Source organism: Terrapene carolina, unplaced genomic scaffold (genome assembly GCF_002925995.2).
Source record: "Terrapene carolina triunguis isolate 2854851 unplaced genomic scaffold, T_m_triunguis-2.0 Scaffold173, whole genome shotgun sequence".
Taxonomy (NCBI): Eukaryota; Metazoa; Chordata; order Testudines; family Emydidae; genus Terrapene; species Terrapene triunguis.
In genome coordinates this window covers 2,553,121-2,566,846 of record NW_020664524.1, presented here as the reverse complement: position 1 = coordinate 2,566,846, position 13,726 = coordinate 2,553,121, and the positions used below count along the sequence as shown (strand labels likewise).

The 13,726-nt window shown below is 43.4% G+C and overlaps 1 protein-coding gene across 1 annotated transcript in view; it reads right to left on the bottom strand.

Annotated features, from left to right (window-relative positions):
- Window positions 1–13,726, bottom strand: part of LOC112102678 (aryl hydrocarbon receptor-like) — a 112,339-nt gene that overhangs the window by 75,214 nt on the left and 23,399 nt on the right. The gene's annotated exons all lie outside the window — the stretch shown is intronic.

Here is a 13,726-nt window from a genome sequence, read left to right as displayed (position 1 = left end):
GGGGGTTGGACTAGATGACCTCCTGAGGTCCCTTCTGACCCTGATATTCTATGATGTTCTATGATAGTCTATGACTTTGGGGAAGGGGTGGGGAAAGGGTGGAGTTGGGGCGGGGCCGGGGGTGGGAAAGGGGCGGGGCCGGGGTGGGAAAGGGGCGGGGCCGGGGCCCGTGGAGTGTCCTCTTTTTTTATTTTTTAAATATGGTAACCCTATGTTAGCAATACCACAGACAGAGCAACTCCATTTGCACAGCCTACATGTGAGCAAGAAAATCAGATAACTGCACACAGAAGTGTGGGCTTTGCAAGAAGAATTACCTGTGTGTGTCTACCTATATCTTGGAAAGTCCTGTCTGGATAGGTCATAAGAAACCACTCTGTGTTCTACAATGCAGCCTAAAATTAGAAGAAAAATACCACTTCTCCTCCGTGAATCAGAAATGAAGAAGCTCTGGATCCAAAGGCACTACAATGCATATGGAAAGACATTAGTATCCAGCAGACTGATTGTGATTATAAATGGAAGATGATAACTGTGCATCCATTGCACAGAATCTGCACCAGCTACGGCCTGGCAGAAGATGTTGTGGCTAGAAGAAACTCTGAAGTACGTTTAGAAGCGAGAGTTCTCGGCATGTCAACCCCACAGCGCCTCATGTTGATAGTTAAGGCTGGTGATATTTTGCGGAGTACTTTTCATAGCATCCTCTGGTACACACACTAGAGCAGAGTCCATCTGATTGTCTGACAAACTGGGATATACACATGATTAATAATGCAGTGTACGTCTATACACTGGCAGGATGAATTTAAATGAGACTTGACTAATTAGCACTGCAGGGGCTGGGAGGTGGGGCAATTTCTATGGAAGGCTCACAGCTGGAAAACCTCTGTCCCCTTGTGGGCCTTCCAGACCCTTCAGGGCATGGTGCACAGCCCTTATTTTTTGCTCCAGGGAAAGGATGGGCAGCAGATGGTGTCCCAAACAACTTTTCTTGTCACAGCGCTGCATTGGTATTAACCCCTACATGCCTAGAACAATCTGCTACAGGAAACAGGTTCTTTTGTTCCTTCAGTTATCATCGAAGACAATAATGTAAAAGCTTCCCAAGCCTCGAGCAGCAGGAGCTAATTTTATAAACAAAACATTAAAACTAAACAGGTTGGGGAGGATATACACTCAAAAATTTCACTTAACATGCCCATTGCAGCAAGAATGCTAGTGTGAACTCAACTAATTAGACTGGGGGCTGCAATAGGGTTAATGTGGGAAAGCAAACCATATTTCAGGTACCTAGCCACAATCCCCTGAATGTGAAACAAGTAACATGAACATCTAACGCTGCAGAAGATGGAGTGGTGGTTTGTATATCTGGTACACGTGCTCACTATATGTGCCCAGAGCACGTTCTTTACTATTAGCATGCGTGCAGCTCCTACTGACTTCATAGGGAGCACCTAGGGCCATCACAGCGCAACTCACAGCAGGTTTGTGGATGATTGACAACGGAGATATTTCTCAAGCACTACAAGAATGACATCTGAAATCCTAAGAAGAACAGAATGCTTGTCAAGCACTGCTAACCTCTGGATGAGCCAGGATCACTCTTATAGGCTCCTAGAGCTTATAGGAAGATCACATGCCAGGTATAAAGCTTGCTTTTCCAGCAGTCTATCAAAAAAGACAAGTAGAGCTGATCAAAATATTCCAAAAAAGTTAATGGATTGCCTTTAAGATCTTCACCTAGCTATATAACTGGGCAAAAGTTTGACAAAAATTCATCCAAGTATCAATTTCAAGAAGATTTCAACAAATCACTGTGATCCCCCCCTCCCACTTTTTCCAACTAGCTCCAACATGAGAACTGATATCCCAGGGACTGGACTGCAGTGGGTGCTGAGAGGGTGTTTTGCTCCTCAGTGTCTGGCTTGTAGCTACAAAGAGTAACATTTTCAAATGTGCCCAACTAAGAGCCAAAGTCTAATTTTTAAAAGGGTCTTGGGCATTTAAGGTGCCTAGTCACTTTTGAAAATCCCATTAGATACCTATCTTAAAGAGTCTGGCCTTTAGGAACCTAAAGTCAGTGGGATTTAGGCTTCTCAGTCACTTTGAAAATAGGATGTAAGCTCCTAAGTGACCTATGTGCTTTTGAAAATTATACCCGGACACTCCATAAACAGTATCAGTAAGTAGGTCCCCCACCCCCACCCCCACACACACACACCCTCAAAGAGTTTGTAATTTTAAAGAGAAAAGCTCTTTAGCTGTTATACATAAAGTCAATCATGACTTCTGCATATTTGACCGATCAAATCTACCTCCAGAAACCCAAGGGATCATATTTGGTTTATCATTTCTCTAAATTAAAGGCTTGTCTACATGGGGAAGTTTACCATCATAATTATACTGGTATAATTCCCCAGGTGAACACACTTATTCTGGAATAAGAGCATACACATGGGGAGTCACACTGGTATAACTAGAGTGGTATCATTATACCAGTAAGTTTCCCCATGCAGACAAGCCCTTATTCGTCTGCCTTATGAAGAAGTTTATTTCCTCCATGCCCCCCTGCTCTGGAATGTCTATTTTTAACCACATGCATAGTCACACTGAAGTCAGTTTGGAAATGAATTGAAGGGTGAATTTTACCCATTATTCTGTATATATGGACAGTCAGAACTGGACTACGAGGCGCTGAAATCCATGCCATATAGCAGATCATAAAGGTAATTATCTATAGATCTGCAGTGAGGTTCAGATTCAATCTATAATTTCAATATATTAATGTTCTGAATTCAGGTAATACACAAGCAAACAAGTATACTGTTTGCAAAAAATGTAATCCTTTCTAAAGATTAGTCTAGTCTAATTCAACTGCGCTCTAAAATTTAACCCAAAGTACTTAGGCTCCGAGTATCATGACCCCGGGGTCTCAAATCCAGGGCCAGAGGATCCCTGAGGGTCAGCCTGCTCCAGGCCTCCACTTGATGGCTTCCTGGTAGCACCTCGAGCCAGGACTCCTTGAAGTCCAGCTCAGATAGACCATGCGATCTCTGGGCTCCAATTGGTGAAACATCAGAGCTCCTGATTGGCCCACTCCCCCTAAGCCAGAAGGAGGAACAGGAAGTCTGTACAACTGGGCGCCATCCTGTTTTGGCCTGTTCACCAAGTGCGACCTGCTCTTGTCTCATGACAATGACATCCTGATTCCCTGACTCAAGGTTTCTGACCTCAGCTCTTGACCTCCTGGTGCTGAACCCCAGCTGGTATGCGGATCCAGCCCCTTACCCTACTGTTAACCACTAGGCCTGGCTGCCTAAGTCACTGAGCAGGTAGCTCTAGTAAAACCTGTATATGTTCAGCAAGGGCATCCTATTACAAAACTCACCTTCCATTACTTAGGGGTCATCAGAAGAGGATAGAGACAACAGTGGTCCTTCATAATCTAAAAGTTTTCTCTGGGCCAGTGAAAATAATCAATTCATGTTAAAATATCTGTGGAGTTCCAACATTTGTATTCACCACGGTTCTCAGTTATGTAGCAAAATGAAGTATTTTCTGTATCATCAACTATGGGCAGCTTTTGCAAGTATGCAGCTGCATCTGCAGAAACAGAACTACATATTCAGCACATGCAAACGTGTCCCATATACCAAGTTTTCATAGCTTGAAAACAAACAAACAAACCCACTGCCACTTGTAGTATAATAATGACTACAAGAACTGAATCTATGTAATTGTAACCGGGATAGCACTGCATGGAGAGAATGCATCACAAAACAAGATATTCAATCCAAGGTATTTTAATCAAGGGAAATCAAATTTTAAATACCAGGCACTAAAAATCACTGTACCAAGATACCAACTGTTTGGGCAATATCCTATTTGTACTTCTGTACGCAAGACAAATGATCACAAGACTACTTGGAACATAGTCCATTTACTTTCTAGGGTTTAAAGGTTTGCCATTGACTGCAGCAGAGCCAGGATTTTACCCTATATGTATTAATACCTATTACATACACAGACAAATCCTGAAGGCCTTACTCCATTTTTACCTAAGCAAGATTCCCATTGAACCAAATCCTGATGTTTTCACTCAGTCCTTACTCAACGTAAGTGTGCGGGACTCACCCCTGCAGCGCCTCCTGCTGGTCATCTTTGACACAGGAGCGCCCTCTGTCAGCTGGTGATCCGCTACCACTGCTGGCCCCCGTGTCCCTCCCAGGACCCCAGTGCCCCTTTAACTGTGTGCTGCCCCCTGGCAGTACCTCCACAGTTCTGGGTCTCCCCCTCCCAGGGGACCCCCACCCACTATCCCCACTTTGCCTCAGTCTTGGCTACTGCCCAGTCTCCATCTAGCCCCCATTCACTGCAGTATAAACCACTCATCATAGGCAAAGGGGTTTGGACCTGCTGCCTTTGGCTACCCGTGGGCTGCCCCTGCAACCCAGTACCTAATAGGCCTTACCAGGCCTGCAGCCTGGGGCTTTCCTAGGCCAGAGCTCCCCGGCTCCCTTGGCCTTTCCCCAGCCCTGCTCCACTCCACTCCACTCCATTCCATTCCAGATACCTGGTTAAGCTCCCTGCAGCCAGGCCCTTCTCTCTCTGAACACAGAGAGAGACTGTTGAGCTCCTGGCTCCCAGCCTCTTATATAGGGCCAGCTGAGACCTGATTGGGGCGTGGCCCAGCTGCGGCTGCTTCCCCAATCAGCCTAGTAGCTGCTTTCCCTGCCACAGCCCTCTCCCAGGCCTGTTTTAAGCCCTTCAGGGCAGGAACAGGGTAATCATCCCGCTACACTCAAATTCCCACCGAAGTTAACAGAAGTTGTCCAAGCAATGGCAAACCATTTACCTGCTTGAAGTGAGGCATGTGTTTAAGTGCTTTGTTGTATCAGTGTCAGATTGTTCGGCACCTTTCAGGATTGAGCTCCTAACCTCCCTTCCTCGTAGTGTGAGTGGATCTCTTTTTCCTAGCCGGTTGGTATTCTGACTGCACGACCCCTTGTAGATCTCCAATCAGGGAATGCCTGATACTTTCACGCCTTGGTATTCTAAAAATCTATTTCCCTGATGACTGGGGTTCAGATAGCTGATGAGAACAAACTCTGTGTGAAACGGGACCCTATGAACATTCTTGGTGTCATTCTCAGGGGCCTGATTGCCCTTGAGAACCAGCCAAGGATGAACACAGATTTCTCCCTCATGAAGAAGGCTGCCACACAACACAATCCAGGACATGGCAAGCACAAGAAACAGGAAGTAGAGGGAGTCATGGATTACTCTTTAGAACATATACCTTCCTTTCCGATTTACACATAGATAATGGAATCATCACTCCTCGAAATGCATGAATGCCACTCCCTCTCCTGAGTCTGAGATGTTTTCCATCATATGCTGTGTGCTGGTTTCTTTGTTTGTTCCATTTACACCTGAAATTCTCTCTCACAGGGTAAAATGCATACAGAGGGAGTTTTCAACTTCAGTCAATAAATTGTGCCTCTGTTTTACAGTATGTGATGAAGATGGAATATTTTGGTTCACCATCTGGATTTAAGTTTAAGATGAATGCAATGCTGGAGTTGGGTTAATTTTTAATTTCTTAATTAAAACCCAAAAGGTCATTTTAGTAATGCTTGGTAAGCAGAATGAAATAAATAGTTTTGCTCTCTTTTGAGCAGAGACGCTAGTCAAAGTCTGGGGCCCTGAGGCTATTCCTGTGAGGAGGAGACACTGGTGACAGGCAGGTATTTCTCTGAAATAATCTTGTTTGTTTGCAGGGTTATGTACATTCCTGGTTTCTCCAACTGCAGGACCACCCAAGAACAAAAGGAGCAGTTTCTTAGCTTACCACCCCAATCCTCTTTAGCCAACAGACCCTAAAGCTCCCTCTCTAGCTTTTTCCCAGGGTCACACCTTGCTAAATGGCGACTGTTTGGCTTTCCTGCCTCTCTCCTGGTTCTGTGTTGAGTTTTGTGTGTCCTCTCTCCCCTTCTTCTCCTGCACCACCCCAACACCTGGTCACAATATCCAGTGGACGCCACCCACCCAGATGGTGCTAGTTTCTGGACAGGTCCTTAAGTGAAGGGTGTGTTCACACATCAGTTTGGAGGAGGTTTTAAACTCAATACGTAAGGTTTAACCCAGCTCATAACAGCTTAGAAGTTGAAAGAGCATATACAGCTAACTCATGAGTACCCATTATTAGCCTTTAAAGGTTAGCATTTTATAAACAAAAGATGCAAACAGATTATTAATTTAAATCCCAATCTTGAAACCCTTACTCATAAAAGTAGCTCTTATTGCAGAAGTCAATAAGGCTGCTTCTTGTCAGCAGCAGCAGCAACTGCGTTGGAAGCCTATACTCAAGATGTATTGAGGAAGAGTCAGTTGGTGAGAGAAGGGAGTTTTGTAGATTGTGTGTTTCTTAAATCTGCTTAAGAATTGTTCCATGTCTGCTCCATTTTAACTGTGGATATTCGAAAGCCTCACTTTGCTGAACAGGAGTTTGATTTTGTTTTGTTTGGCAAGGAGAAAAGAACAAAAATCTTCCCAGATCATTACATATATAGTAATAGCTGTTCACATTTGTACCAGAGTTAAGGAGTTAAATATAACTAAATTACATTTAATATTAATCCCAGAGATGCCATCCAGGTTTCGAGATTAAACACTTCAAAAAATCCCAATAGCCTCATGTCTTCATTTTAAGACCGCATGCATGAAGTACAAATTGTTTAGCTTCATTATCTTTCTTACGAAATAAACGCTTTCATGGGAAAAGCAGAAGCCGGGATCAAGACTGCCATATTCTAAACATGCTTCATTCAGTTCAAACTTACATGCGGCATAAACTGAGAGGTTATCTTGCTGCTATCTGATGAGATGCCGTCTAGCTGGTACCCATTTAAGGCCAGATGTTTATAATGGGAAACATAATATTTTCTAGTCTTCTCCCAAAATACTTTTCTGTTAAATAAAGACTGCATAATACAGGATTCATTTGTACTGCTCAGACACATGTAAGGCTATGGAGATAGCTCCCAGTTCTAATGAACCAACTCTCAGCCCCAAACCTGCAACCACTTTAGGAAGCGAGTAAAGATCGCACATGTGCTCATGGACAGATTTTCAACTGTTCGCACCCACACCAGGGGTCAGAATTTTAGATGAACTCTTTTCTACTTTAGTCACCTACATAAGGGTTAGGTGCAGGGTGGATATAAAAAAAATGTTTTTAAATTTAAATCAGATGTTTATTTAAATTAAATACTTTTTTTTAAAGTAAGCCTATTTAAAATTAAGTTTATAATTATTACACTCAATTAAATAAAAAAAAGCCCCAATATTAAACAATACATGCTTACTACCAAGTTTTAAAGAAAGTCAAAGCACAGAACTGGTGGAAGTCACTGGCTAAGCACCTGGAACCAGAGTTTGTTGAATGCTAATCCAACTTTCCACAGCAGTAGCCTCTTCTGCAAGTGCAGAGAGAATATTTTCTTTATTTCAGTTTATTTTCAAGTAGGTCAGTTCAATAACTAGTTCCTTCAAAGCTAAGAAGCCAACTGGGAGTTGAAAAGCAGGAAAGCTTGTTTTCCTCTTCCAATCAAGGAATAAAAACTTAGTTCTAAAAATCTCAAAAGGACATTGTGACCAGAAACAATCAGTTCAATTCACTAACTACAGATGATACTTCTTTGTTTAATAAATCAGTTAGTTTCCAATGCAAAATGAATTCTTTGCATCGGTCTTCACTGTTGAGGATGTGAGGGAGATTCCCAAACCTAAGCCATTCTTTTTGGGTGACAGATCTGAGGAACTGCCCCAAATTGAGGTGACATTAGAGGAGGTTTTTGAACAAATTGATAAATTAAACAATAATAAGTCTCCAGGACCTGATGGTATTCACCCAAGAGTTCTGAAGGAACTCAAATGTGAAATTGCAGGACTACTAACTATCATCTGTAACCTATCATTTAAATCAGCTTCTGTATCAAATGACTGGAGGATAGCTAATGTGACGCCAATTTTTAAAAAGTGTTCCAGAGGTGACCCTGGCAACTACAGGCCATTAAGCCTCACTTCAAGTATCGGGCAAATTGGTTGAAACTATAGTAAAGAACAAAATTGTAAGACACATAGATGAACATAATTTGTTGGGGAAGAGTCAACCTGGTTTTTGTAAAGGGAAATAATGCCTCACCAATCTAATAGAATTCTTTGAGGGGGTCAACAAGCATGTGGACAAGGGTGAACCAGTGAATATAGTGTATTTAGATTTTCAGAAAGCCTTTGACAAGGTCCCTCACCAAAGGCTCTTAAGCAAAATAAGCAGTCATGGGATAAGAGGGAAGGTTCTCTCATGGATTGATAAGTGGTTAAAAGATAGGAAACAAAGGATAGGAATAAATGGTCAGTTTTCAGAATGGAGAGAGGTAAATAGTGGTGTCCCCCAGAGATCTGTATTGGGCCCAGTCCTATTTAACATATTCATAAATGATCTGGAAAAAGGGGTAAACAATAAGGTGGCAAAATTTGGAGATGATACAAAACTACTCAAGATAGTTAAGTCCCAGGCAGACTGTGAAGAGCTACAAAAGGATCTCACAAAACTGGGTGACTGGGCAACAAAATGGCAAATGAAATTTAATGTTGATAAATGCAAAGTAATGCACATTGGAACACATAATCCTAACTATATATATATATACAATGATGGAATCTAAATTAGCTGTTACCACTCAAGAAAGAGATCTTAGAGTCATTGTGGATAGTTCTCTGAAATCATCCACTCAATGTGCAGCAGCAGTCAAAAAAGTGAACAGAATGCTGGGAATCATCAAGGGATAGATAATAAGACAGAAAATATCATATTGCCTCTATATAAATCCATGGTACGCCCACACCTTGAATACTTCAGGCAGATGTGGTCGCCCCATCTCAGAAAAGATATATTGGAATTGGAAAAGGTTCAGAAAAGAGCAACAAAAATAATTAGGGGTATAGAATGGCTTCCGTATGTGAGGAGAGATTAATAAGACTGGGACTTTTCAGCTTGGAAAGTAAATAAGGAAGTGTTATTTACTCCGTCTCATAATACAAGAACAAGGGGCCACCAAATGAAATTAATGGGTAGCAAGTTTAAAACAAACACAAGAAAGTATTTTTTCATGCAATAAACTGTCAATCTCTGGAACTCCTTGCCAGAGGGTGTGGTGAGGGCCATACCATAACAGGGTTCAAAAGGGAGCTAGATAAATTCATGGAAGATAGGTCCATCAATGGGTATTAGCCAGGATGGGCAGGAATGGTGTCCCCAGTCTCTGTTTGCCAGAAGCTGGGATTGGGTGACAGGGCATGGATCACTGGATGATAACCTGTCTGTTCATTCCCTTTAGGGCACCTGCCATTGGCCACTGTCAGAGGACAGGATACTAGGCTTGATGGCCCTTTGGTCTGACCCAGTATGGCTGTTCTTATGTACTAATTTCTTCAACTCCCCGACTCCCCTGCAGACTGTCAGCCTGCTTCTGCAGGTTTTCTGGGGCTTAGCTCTCCAGCCATTTCACACTACAAAACCCCTTCCAGGGTTCAACAAACTGAGACAGAAGAACTTCCTTGCCCTTCAGGGCCAAATATAAATAAAAGAGTTTCTTGCCCTTTTGGCCTAATTCCCTCTCCAGGACTGGGTCAGCAGGGTTCCCTGTGAACTCCTGCCACGGATTCTGGCCAGCAATGAGACTTGGCCCAGCCTGGTTCCTTTAGTTGTGGCCCAAAGAGTATCCTTCCTCACTCCACTAGCTCCAGCCAGGAACTGACTTGGCAATAGCAGGCACCTCCTTTCATTTTAGCCTGCTGGGCCTTGATTGGCTGTTGATGGTGCCCAACCCTTCTAGCTACTGGAGGACCAGATCTCACTGATTTCCAAAACGGCTGCTCCTAAGATGTCTTTCTAGGCAACCGGGAGGTCTAATTATTCACTGCTCTTTTCCTCTCTGAGTACTGTTTCCTGGGGTAGGGTGCAACAGACCAGTGGGGCCTCCAACAGGGGCTGTGAAGGCCTGGTAGCCCTCTCACATTATAGATATAGTATATCCTCCTGGTTCGCAAAAAGCAGCACTAAATCAACTGTCAAGGCTATATATAGTTGCAAATCAATATGTTTTAATGGTTACCAACCAATGAGAATCAACCTTTCTTTAGGAAAATAACTAAAAAGTACAAATACAACACAAGATTAAAATCAATTATTTAAATCAAGGTTTCCCCCCTGCTGATTAAAATCAGTGATTTACATTGCTTTGATTTCAGTCAATCCACACTGGCTAGATGCTGAACAATCAGTAACTCCCACTGCAATACCTAACAGCCAGAGTTTCAAAAGAACTCAATACACAGTGTGCAAAGCTTTTTTGAAAACCCTAGCTACTTAAATGGAAACTGAGTATTTTCTAGAACCGATTACAACATAGTCAGCCCTCTCTAGGCCTTTCTATTGGACCTATCAGCATAGTCTGGTTTTGAAACACATCTTCTACAGAATTATAATAATTTACTCTTAAATATTCAGTTTGGGAACATCAGAACTACTGCATGTTAACATATCAGTGCCTGACGAAACAGGGAACTTTTCCTGGTATTTAGTAAAAGTCGCTTGAAATAAAGAGGAACCTTTGTCCATCTGAAAGGTGAAACAAAGCCACTGGTATTACAGCTAGAAGGGATAGATATGCGGCATGAGTTCTTACGGGTGGGTTCATACTTTAGTACTTATTTGGAGGATTCTCTCTCGCCAAAGAAATCTACTTTAAAAACACACCCTGTTTTTTTCAGCAATAAGTGGCCATGATGGACTTGGAACATGGCCCTTCCGCACCTGTAGGTAAACAGGACAATCCAAGTCTATCAACAAAAACCTGGCTTCCTTGCTTGGTGAGATGCGTGTGAAGGGGATATTTGATAATTTCCTCTTTAAGGGGCAGAGTCCCAGGGGAAACCCTGGTCTGCCAGGGACTGGGACCAAAGCCCCCGAGAGCCCAGATCTACTGCAGAGACACAAGACTTCTGTGGACTCACTGCCTGTGGAAAGCATACCCTGCTGCTCCAATGGACCAAGAGGGACACGCCGCAAAAGGAACCTCGAGGACTTTTCCTCTTCCTGATCCCAGCCTGGAGGTTTTACTGAAAGAGGGATGAATCTGGCTTCTCTCAGGCACAATCCCATTGACCGCAGTGAGAGAATGGAGACCCTGATTCTGCAAAGCTTTCAACGTCCAATGGGTCTGAAGCATCTGCTTTACTGTAGTAGGTCCTTAGTAAAGAATAATGCATCTGGCCCAACTATTTTTAGTGTTATCATGAGATCTAATTTCCTTTCTGTATATTCTAAATACATCATATGTAATGGAGATCTGTTCCACACACTATACAAATAACAGGGTTCACAATAAAAAGGAATGTATTCCACATAACAAATCATGGGCCAGACAAGTTTTCCAGAATACTGTCAAAGTGTATTCATACAAGCAAATTGTAGCAGGTATTTCATCAAAGACTGGACTGTGTACTGAAGTTATGACAATGCCCACCGATTAAGATACCCATTTGGGAATTAAAGTGGACCTTATTATATATGAGTTCTACAATCAATGGACAGCTCCCAGTCATTTATTTTCATTGCTCCTTTGGCCAGGAATAATCATGTAATTTACCAGACACTTTGGGGAAAACAAAGAAAACAGCTACTTAAAAAAATAAATAAAGGAGTGACTGCGTTAGATTCTCCGTAGGTAAATCTTGCAAGGAGGGAGAAGAGTTTGAAAACCCTCTGTAAACAAGCAACATTTACTGAGCCCACTGTGCAGAGGGCGTGTGGTGTCAAGTGAAAGAATGGGAAAGGATTATGCGGTGAACAGTATGCCATGCACAATCAGATTAATCTGTCAGTATTCATTTGGAATTAGACATTGTACAAACCTCAACACTGGCGCTAGGCGGACAGAGAACAAGACAGATGTGATGAAAAGGGAGGATCTGGGATAGTAGAAAACAAGTGCTGCATTCTTCTTGTCATTTGCTGGTGTGCAAAGGAGCCCGGAGGGCCACATAACTCTGAGGTGCCGTACAACGACTTTGTTGGTAGGACAGATACAGTGTGATCAGCATAGGAAACAACTGGCTGTAACAAAGGCTGGTTAGAGCGTTCTAGCTGAGCAATGAATTGCAGTGGGAGGGGGAGGAGGAAGGAGGAACGTCTGTTCCTTGGGGGTTAAATTCTATACTGGGAATGTTATGGATGAGACCAGCCCCTCCCACAGGGAAGCAGCCAGGAGAGGAGACACCCCCATACCAGACCAATAACAGCAAGAACTCTGATGGGATCCAAACAGGTCTCTTTCCCTTCCTTCTGTAGGGCACTGGGGCCGTTGTGCTGCAAGGGATCACGGGAATTAGCTCCCTATGTCTGGGAAACATTTCTATTCTCATTCAAGCCCCAGTACTATGTTGATAGGTAAAAAATAATTTGTAGGGCTCTTAATGGTCTAACTGGATTTTCATAGACACGGGGTCAAATCTGCCCTTGGCAACCCCAGTGAGGACTGAAAGGCTTTGGCCTAACTGAAGTCATTGGTCTTAACACAGGTGTTTCAGTAAAATGTGGTGGCCTGTGTTATGCATGAGGTCAGAGCAGGTGACCCTCTGGTTGCGTCAAACTATGTGAAACTATGAAGGCGGCAAACTATACAGATGTAACCAAGGGCCCATCGCTGTGCAAATGCTGGAGGCACGGAGAGTTAAGCAGGAGCCCAAACTTACAACGGAGCAGATCACGTGTACATGGTGGAAGAGGAGTGTAAAGCATTTGTCTCTTCAAGAGGGATTATCCTGTGGGGATTCTGCCATTGAAAAGCAAAAGTGGAGGAAGAGGAAGACTGGTTGAAACTATCAAGGGTCTAATCCTGCCTTAGGAGCTGGCTCAGCCCATAAGACTACATCCCTCATTTTCTTCTGGTCTTACCAGCAAATAACTTTGCCTCTCGACTGTACAGGAAGTGGAAAGGCTCAAGGATTCTCTTTTCTTCTGGCACAGTAGCGAAGTCTCAGACATGCAAATATTTCATGGTGATAAACTGAAATTCAGATGCCAATCTGGGTTCAAGGAGAGGCCGTGCTCCTCCTGCTTCACTGCCTTGGCTTCTGCATCAAGATGGTGAGACTGGGACTTAGCTCAACAGACCATTTTCAAGCAGTTCAGTCGAGAAGCCTTGTGATGGGGCTGCAGTGGAAACTTGAGTCTAAAGCACCTACCTCCTCTCCCCAAGTATAAAGTAGCCTTGGCAGCCTTCCAGCCTGTGCCCCCTCTGGAGATTACCTCAGATCGAGCAGTTAGCCGGTTTCCCAGCAGGAAGAAATCCTTTTGCTGGCTACGCCCGCCCAGAGCGAGACACGGGGCCCCCTGGCTGGGGAAGATTTCATCATTTCTTTGCAGCACAACCCATTCCATGCCCCTGCCACTCAGATACCAGCTCCGAGTTGCCAGCTCCGATTACCAGGCACGCTCATTGATATCCTGAGAGGTTGGGAGAGAACCTGAAAAAAAACCTCTGTATTGGCAAGAGAGCAGTTTGGTGGGACCAGAGGTGACAAAAACCACAGAGCGTCAGAAGAAAGAAAAAGAAAGAAAGAAAGAAAGAAAGAAAGAAAGAAAGAAAGAAAGAAA